We start from the raw sequence: 9,283 nt of genomic DNA, 5'->3' as shown, positions 1-9,283 counted from the left end.
CCAGAGAACAGAACCAGTGATCAGTCTGGGTACAAACATTACTGCCACTAGTGATTTCCCCCCTCCCTCCCTCCCTCCCTCCAAGCTTTAGAGACCATCAGAACAGCTGAATCTTTTCAGGCTTTGAAACCCATGACTAAAAGAGATGCCGAGCAAACCACTCCAACTGCACCTGACTGGTAAGCAAATAGCCCCTCTACCTCCAGCTACTGAGGACATTCGGCTACATCTTTATAGGACACTGTCAACAAGATCACCTAATCCTACTGCTCAGATCTCCTCCTTTTCTGAACAGAGGCAGTTGGGACAGCTGAGCCAGAACTGGCATCCTACTGGAAATAAATAAAAAGTCTAGCTATAGCAACTTGGTACAGATCATCCCAACAAGATGGATGGGGGGGATCCAGATGTTATCTCTTACAGCAGAACTTAGAAAAGAAGCTTCAAGACCAGCTTCAAGTTATGGATACTTGTAATACAAAATATCTTACCTTTTAACTGGCATAATGTATTTAGCTCTCTTCTCTGCAAACAGCATGGGAGGGAGGGAGGAGGAGGGCGTGGGACAGCCTTAAACTTCTCAATGCAGTACACAAAGGGTGAAGTCAAACTGTTTGCGATTTCTCTATTGCCAACGGAGAGTAACCAGGAGCAATTCTACCTTGACTTCAAAGATCCTGCATGCAGTTGATGGACCTCTGTGTATCGGTGCTTGGCAAGTACAAAGCCTGAGGGAAGCTCTGAACGTGCAAAAAGTGCAATAGTAACAAGTGACTAAACAGATGAGTTGTCTAACTGGGCATGGAGCTGATACTGAAATCCGAATTCCGCTGTTGTGCGTTGCACACTGAATGGATAAACTATCTGGCATCTACACCTGTCAGTAAACAACTTCTTAAGCTGCTTCAGCATGCCATTGTATTGATCTCTTTGCCTCTCTGGAATCGAGGAAAATCGTATTTCTAGGCTCTGGCCCTGTACAGGGAGCTAAGCATGTAAACACTATCTAGAATTCAGCTGTAGAAGGAATGCAATTCACTGCAGATTAAGATGGCATAGCCATGGCCAGATAAGTGTCTGGGGAAATAGAATACACGCAATACTGAATATCTAGGTTGAGTCATCAGAGCCTACACTTGGACCTTAATATAAACTTTTCTACTGCCATTATAGTGCAGAGGTAGTACAGTTAGAGGTAATACCCGACTTCTATTCTGTCTCCAACATACTCAACAAAATACCTAGAGCACTTCTGACTGCAGCACTTCTTCCTGGTGACGACCAACAAAGCAAGCCAATGTACTGCTCTGAGACACTTGCCCTAGCAGCAGTCACAGAAAAACTGCCTCTTGTGCCTCTACCTGCATCTCTTTGGAGCAGCTCTGAAAGGATAAAGATGGGAGTTATTCGAACACTTCTCAGTAAAGCTCAGCTCTAAGTTCTCCCCAGCTTTACCTCAGAAGGTAATGCACCAGCTCCTAACCCATAATTAAAGTTTATGTTCTTAGGGAAGGTGTGTACAGGCATGTGGTATCTCCAGTAACTGTACTTAGCAACACTTATAAAACATGAACAAGCAGCAGTGGAAAGATTCAGTCTAACAACAAAAGAGTTGGCAGTTACAAGCTATTCACCTTAATAGGACAGCAACATACTGACCGTCTTGTCTTGTTCTGCCAAAAATCCCCGCAGAGAAGGTGAGGGATGGCACTGCTTGCTGGCAATATCTGTTTGCTGCCCTGGAGAAATGGTACCTACTGCACTGCCACATTAGGTAGAGATGCCTAAGGCCAGCCATTGTCCCTAAAGATAGGACTTCTTTTTAGGGCTTGTCAAGCTGGTAGAGCAGTGGTACTCAAAGCTAACTCAGACCCTGATATAGGTCTCTAGCTAGGGACCTCTTGCATTTAATAAAGGTGCTCATATTCAGTTAAAATGTGTAGCCTCCACCTGACACAATCCAGCCTCGTAGTGAATTAGACCCACTGCTCACTTTGAAGCAGACCTTTGGGCAATTTTCAACATCTGAATTGAGGCATACAAGAAAATGGGACTGACACTTGATATTCAGAAGACTGAGATCCTCCATCAGCAAGCTCCTAATGAGCAATCCCCAGCTCCCGTAATTCAGATTCGTGGTGAGACTCTGGACAACATCAAGTATGTCCCATACCTCAGAATCCATCTCTTGCAGAAGGCTAACAGAGACAAATAAATCCAACATCACCTTAAATGCGCAAGTGCAGCCTTCAGATGCCTGAGGAAATGGGTGTTCGAAGATCACAACATCAGATCTGAAACCAAGTTCATGGTTTATCAAGCAGTTGTGATCCCCACCTTACTGTACAGAGCTGAAAGAGACGCCTCAAGTACCATCAAGGCTGCCTGCAGAAGACCCTTCAAATCCAGTAGGAAGACAGATACATCAACATCAGCATCCTCTCACAAGCAAACACCATAAACGTCGACATACTGATCTTCTGACATCAACTTCGTTGGGCCAGCCACATCATCCAGATGCCCAATTCCAGACTCCCAAAGCAAGTCTTATTCCCCCAGCTTAGTCAAAGCGTATGCTCAAGAGGACAGAAAAAGCGCTTCAAGTATGTCCTCAAGGCTAACTTGAAAAAAATGCAACATCAGCATTAACTCATGGGAGACTATTGCACAGGACCAAATGCAAGAAGAGTCTGCAGCAAGGATCTCAGCACTTCGAATCCTTACAAAGACAACAGGAGATGGAAAATTGCAAGTGGCAAAAACAGTGTGGTGTGCACCAAATCGAGAATCCGGAGCTACCCACCCCACACAGAAACGTGTGCCCGAGCTGCAGCGGAGCCTTTTGGTCCTGGATAGGCTTCTTCAACCATCTTAAGACCCACAGGTCATCATGGAAAACAATCACCCTGGACTGAGAGAGATTTCCAAAGGAGAATTAGACCCAGTTGGCCTCCTAGTGCACTGTTTACAAGAGTGCTAGCTTAAATCTAGTAACATTTACCTATAAACGTACTCCTCTACCCTAAGGAGGCAGTAGTCTGGGCAGAAACACTTGTGGCTACCAGCATCTAAGCTCTCTTGCTCTGGCAAACACACTAAATACCCTCCTCGCAGGCTTTCAGATCCCTTTTCTCCTTAGCAGGGAAGAGTACATGAGACTCTTCTGTCCAAAGAGTCTGTCAAATAAGAACATACACTACTTTTATAAAAAGTGTTGATAATATATGTAAATATTAAATATATACTTTCAAATAAATACAAAAGCTTCTGCTGGCATGACTGAGATGACGATGATGACCAGAAAGTGTGTCATTCCCCACCTTTTACTTTCATCATTGTATGTCATTTGCCTTCAGTTCTTGCTGCATTCTTTCAATAGATTTGGTACAAGAGGCAGAAGGGGTAAAAACTTACCTATATCTTTCTGGATGAATGCAGTGGGCATTTGCTGGGCATGCCATCAGGTGTCACAGTACTGCCTCTGGGCAGCTTCTGGTTACATGCAAAAAGCAGTGCCTCTCTCTGCAGAGTGGAGTCTGTCTGTTTTCAGGAGGAAATAATATCTACAGCTAAATATTGTAGTTTTCTCTCCTTCCTGCTGGCCTGCATATCTCCCCAGGGAGGCATGTGGGAAATGGAAACAGATTTGACTGTCATTTAATGCATAACTGGGGTTCTCTCTCTCCCTTCCACCCCATATGCATACACATATGCTGTTTGTGTCAGTTCATCTTTGGATCAAGTATTGCTTTTGCCTTCAGGCATTAGCAGTTTTTTTTTTTCTCTTTGCAACAATAAGCACTGGATCAGATGAGCAAAGCAAGGGAAGGCTGGCTTACATAAGCACTATCACAGGGGTTGAAGTACAGACTCTGCCCTATGACTAGATCTGAAAATGAATGTTTCACTTTCTGAAACAACTCCTCTGCTCAGTGTTGCAGGCAGGCTGTTCCACCATCAACTCTGCGTAGCTGAGAATACACCATGGATTTGGACGACTCATCCCAAAGCTAGTGTGAGGGTGAACGACACTATTCCTCTAGAGAGCTGGTTCATGCTAAGCACTGAAGAGGAAGTCTTCCTTCTCCACGGCAGATCAGGTGGTGGCAAGGACTGAAGGCATCCTGCTCAGAAAATCACTGATAGTTTGAGATGATCTATGACTATAGGAGTGCGCCAGGTGTTATGGCCCAACAGAAGCCTCTGTGCAATAACAAGACCAACTGGGCACAGGGTCATCAACATTTTTGGGCAGAGTGCCAAAACCTGCAACCTTGACTGTAAGATGTTGGCGTGCCAGGGGTGGACAGCAGGAGACACGAGAGACCCAGTCATTGTTGTGGCAGTGCAGCCACAGCCCCTTCCCTGCTGTCGAGCCCAAGATGCATGTGCCAAGCAAAATGTCTTCGCGTGCCACACTCTGGCACCTGTGCCAGGGGTTGCTTACCCCAAGCTAGACTATGCTAGCAGACAGAAGTGGACTTGAGCAGTAATTGTGAGGTACAGCTTCCTCTGCTGGACACAAGTGCCATGCTTCAGGAGTTTTATGAGCCAGCTTCAGGAAAAAGTTCTATCCTCCATCCTTCTGCAGTTAAAGCTGCTGCACAAACTCACTTCAAGTGGGATGCAGAACTGCGCGGTGCCAAACGATCTTGCTGAAGTTGCAAAACCCTTCCAGCTGCTTCAGACCAACCTAATCTTGTCCTCCTGTGCAGAGTGTTACCCTGTGTGCTTTTGTATTTAAGAAGCCTGAAGAGCCGGCATGCATCAGCAAGGCCTGGAAGACGTAACGGAGGTCAGATGTTTTCAGCAATACCTGGGATACAGAAACACAGTTAGAAGGAGCTCTTCTAAAAGACCAGTTAAACAGACTATACGTATACAGTGTCTTCTGTTTCTCCCGTTGTCTGGCTTCTTAATGCTCTGCCCATTTTATCTGAATCTGTGCCAGAGCTGAGATCTGGCTTTGAATTTCCTGAATCCCACAACAATGCCTTAACTACCAGATCGATTGTTAAAACTCCCAACTGCACTGTAGGTATACAACTAACATCCATGTGTTATAAAACTAACATCCACAGTCTATGATGTGGGAGAAACAAGAAAGCCTATGACTCCAGAGTGTGCCATACTGATGGCAAACCCAAGAGGGGAATCTGAATGTTGTGACTTCTTGTCCCCCACTTCAGTAATCCCCAGGATAACACTGTGTCTCCCTGATATTCCTGCCTCGGAAAGACAACTAACAGGAAATTCCACAATGCTTCTCCAAAGTGCTTCTTAGAGATGACACTAGCAATAAATCCTGGCTGTCTGATCTCACAAGTGAAACAAATTTCATTTCCCATACCCACCCATTCAATTTGTTATAATTCCAAATGCTTGGGTGTATTATACTGTAGATCAGCGAAGTGCTGTCCTCCAGAAAAGAGAGAATTCCCTGCAGAAATTGGCCTTCATTTCCCCTGCAGAAGCACCTGGAGGTTGTCAGCCCATATTTATTATGAACACAAAGTGGATAAGGAAAATATAAGCTATAAATGGGGAACTCTTTTCAAGTTTGCTGGCTTGCTGAGTGCATTGTTAAAAAATGCCTAAGTTATATTTGGTAATGGGTATTAGGCACTTAGAAGCCAAACTCTCATGAACTTGCAGTGAAATAGTCTCAAGTGCCTAAGCAAGTTAGTAGCCTCTGGAAAATCTTGCCTTCTGTCTATTCATCCAGCACCAGCTAGATCTCTCTGATCACACCTGCTCCCCATCACTGGTGTGTGAACCTTCCTCTCTGTATACTGTGCAATGTATCTGCCTCAAAGCCAAGATTTAAAAAAGCAAAACAAAACACCTCCTAAATAAGTGGCTTGATTCTTACTCACACACTTCAGTGGGAGTTACTGGGCATATAGCCTTTTAAAAATTAGATCACTTAGCCACCTTAGGTTGTGGACAGACTTACATTTCAGCCACTCTACAAGTGGTGGGGGAGCACATATCAGCTGCCAGGATGCAACTGCTGTTACTTCTGCCAGCCCCTGGCAAGTGAACTAAATCACTGCAACTTGAACCTTGCCTGAAATAGGATGAAGGTTACAAAGAGTCTGCTGTTGCTGGTATCACCGCAGGAGCAAGCGGTTGTAACCATCGCATCCTAACCGCTTAGACTGCTTTCAGGCCCTGTATAAATGTTACGTCTGCACCCCAAGTCCCCTCTCTTGACACTCTTGGCCTAAATACGCCCTTAGTTTACAGTCACTATTTTTCGTCTTCCTCGGTAAGTCATTGCTCCTCAAATACTGCAGGGATGTAACGTGCTAGGCAAATATGTGAATTGAGGACACCTCTGATTTCCACTGACTTGCGTACACTGAAGTGTGTGGCTGTGCTGCATGAGTAACTGCTGTCCAATATCAGTTGACATCCAATGGTTAAGGGCCACCTTTTAGCCTCTTTTTACAGTCTTTTATAGCCTCATCATGCTGAGGACGTGCAACAGTCTCGCTGAAGTTGATAGCTGTAAGGAGGCTTTGAAGAGGTTGCTCAGGACTCTGCAAGATCAATTCCTCTGCAAGGGTGTAATGCTACACCCCTTTCAAGATTCCCCAAGTGATGTTCCAGGAATCTGAGACCAGGTTTTTATTCTCTGAGTACAGTCAATGATCCCTTTAACCTTTTGCCCCCATGCACCCATCCAATACCCACTCCCAAAGGAGGAATTGGGTGACATCAAGCAGGCTGGTGGATTTATTCCATGCTTTGGCCACAATATGAATTGGTGGCTGTCACTCTGGAGCTGATCCTGTTTCAAACAGCCTGGGCTTCTCCAGTTTCTGTGACACGCTCCTGTTTAGGAGCACAGCATTTGCCGATTCAGAGAGAGAAGCTACTAACACTAGCAGTAATTGGCAGCGTGTTCTTCATATTTCATTCTTTCTTTTTCCCCTTTCCTTCTCTCTGTTAATAAATATGGAGAAGAACTGGGGCTGCTCAGCACAGCAGCAGGAGGAAAAGGAAATCCTGTCACTTTATACTAGAAGGGCAACCTGCAAGTGACAGGAAAATAACTATCCCCCCTCCATCAGTTTAAGTTTACCCCTCTCCCCGCAGGAGCCACCTTAATTAAGTGCTTTGTGCTCCTGGATTTGATTTGATCTTATCGATGCCTCGCTAGCCTTGTAAATGTTGAAAGATAAGACCTCCATCTCAATCTCTTGCCACTCTCCTTCTCTCTCTCTTTGTTCTGTCTCTGTTTTAAAAATTAACTTTCATGTTCACTTGGAGCTGAGAAACTCATTATGGAAAAGACCAAATCAATTTTTCTTGGCTATATTTTGCAGCTTCTTTTTCTTCCCTCTCTGGAAGGTTAATGTTTAAAATAAATACAGGGTTGGGGAGGGGGCGGTTGAGTCTCCTCTGCTCCTTCTCACCTCACCTCGTGCTGCGTGAATGCTTTATCGTCTCCCACCTCCGATGCCACTTGCGCATTCAGAGTGGGAGAAACGCAGTTGTGTCTTTGGGTGGGAGACTTGGAGCCAGATACAGCTACATCGCAATTCGGTTCATCCCTAGCCCTGCTAATTGAGTTGCACCTGATGACACCAACCGTCATTTTGGCCCACAGTCTCTCACTTTGGTTACCTCCTGATCCCATTCTCGCTATATCACATACCTGACATTCACTGCCAAGCAATTACAGACACGAAGCGTGTGGCGCAAAATAGAGCTATGCAAGGCACAGCAGCCTCACTCTCCAGGGACATATGCAAATGTTTCCCCTTAGATTTGATTCTTTTGTGAGTTTAAAAAGAAGAAAGTTTAACTTCTAGTAACAATTTTTAACTCACATTTAACTCTTTTTTTTTTCTAAATCAGTGGTAATTCTTATATCTGTAAGCACAGACAGTTGCTTGCCCTACCCACTCAGACCTTCATGAAAGCAGCATGAACATGCAGGACTTGGATCCTTTTTCTCTGAAAATCACAGTTCTTGTCAGAGCTCAAAAAAAATCGGGATTAGTAAATGCTCTAGGGCACAGTTGTGACTCCACCTGGTGGAGAGCAGTCATGAAAAGTACATAAGGACCCCAACATTTGTCCTTGACAGAAATAATGCAGTTTCCCTTCAGAAAAGCTCAGGGAATATACCCTGGACTGCATCCATATTGCAATATGATATTACTCCTCCTCAGAGCAAAACCTGCTGCTTTACAGAATATGCAGGCAGCATTGTGACTTCCATGGGAGGCATTAACACAAAGGGGAGTGTAGTCGTAGCGCTATGGAACAATGCAAGGAAATCCGCATTGGCAATGGGGTGACAGCAAGGTTGATTTGTCCAAAAAACTCTCTGAACTGGAGACTGGGAACTAAAGAATTGACAATAAAGTGCATCGGTGCCCCCAGGGCTCTTCAGGGTATGTATTGCTCCATTCAACAAATTAAAGAATTATCCCAAATCTAGAGGTTTGTCATAGACGTGTAAAATCAAACCAGTTCTTTGCCCAGCGGTTGGATTCACCGATGAACATAGTTTGAGTTTCTACTTTGTAACCAAACCGAAACCAAAAACATCCTACCCACTTTGGGGGTTCAAGGCAGCCCTCATCACTCCACTACTACTCAGCCTGACATCTTCTGGAACGTGCACAATTTTCTGTTACCTCTCTTGAATAATAAATTATAATTAGCTTCTAATATTTTTTGCACACACTGTTTCTTCCCTGTTACAGAAATAGATTCTGGCATCTTGTTGGTCATGCAAGCTCTCCAGGTAAGGTAAGCTGTGGCCGTGTGCCACCCTTGTTTCTATATTCAGGGACTGGGACAGAAGGTTTCTGAATCAGGGTATTCCCCTCTTTAAAGATGCTTGTATGAGACAGTGATTCAGAAACCAAAAAGTGTCTTGGCTTCTCTCCTCCTCTGAAGCACAACCCAATCTGTGTGACTTCTGCTGACTGGCTGCATGCTTCAACCCTCTCCCATCTCTGTCAGAGTCTCTTAATCCCAGTTTTGCATCATTTCTGGTGCTTGCACCCACTCTCCTCTTCCCTTCAGTGTCACCTCTTCTTTCTGCTAAACTTATTCCATCTTAATTAAACTGAACCCACCTGTAAGAAAACAAGCCTGGGTGATAAGAGACCTGGCTTTATTTCTGGGTTGGCCACTGATCTGCTGTGTGACCTTAAGTAAATCATTTTGCCTCTGTTCCTCCACCTAGGCCGTTTTTCTTGTCTATTTAGGCTGTAGGCTCTTTGGGACAGAGACTGAGTTTTACTATGTGTGTGTA

The sequence above is a fragment of the Gavialis gangeticus genome, unplaced genomic scaffold (genome assembly GCF_001723915.1).
Source record: "Gavialis gangeticus isolate Ggan-Ray unplaced genomic scaffold, GavGan_comp1, whole genome shotgun sequence".
Taxonomy (NCBI): Eukaryota; Metazoa; Chordata; order Crocodylia; family Gavialidae; genus Gavialis; species Gavialis gangeticus.
This window is presented reverse-complemented; position numbering follows the sequence as displayed.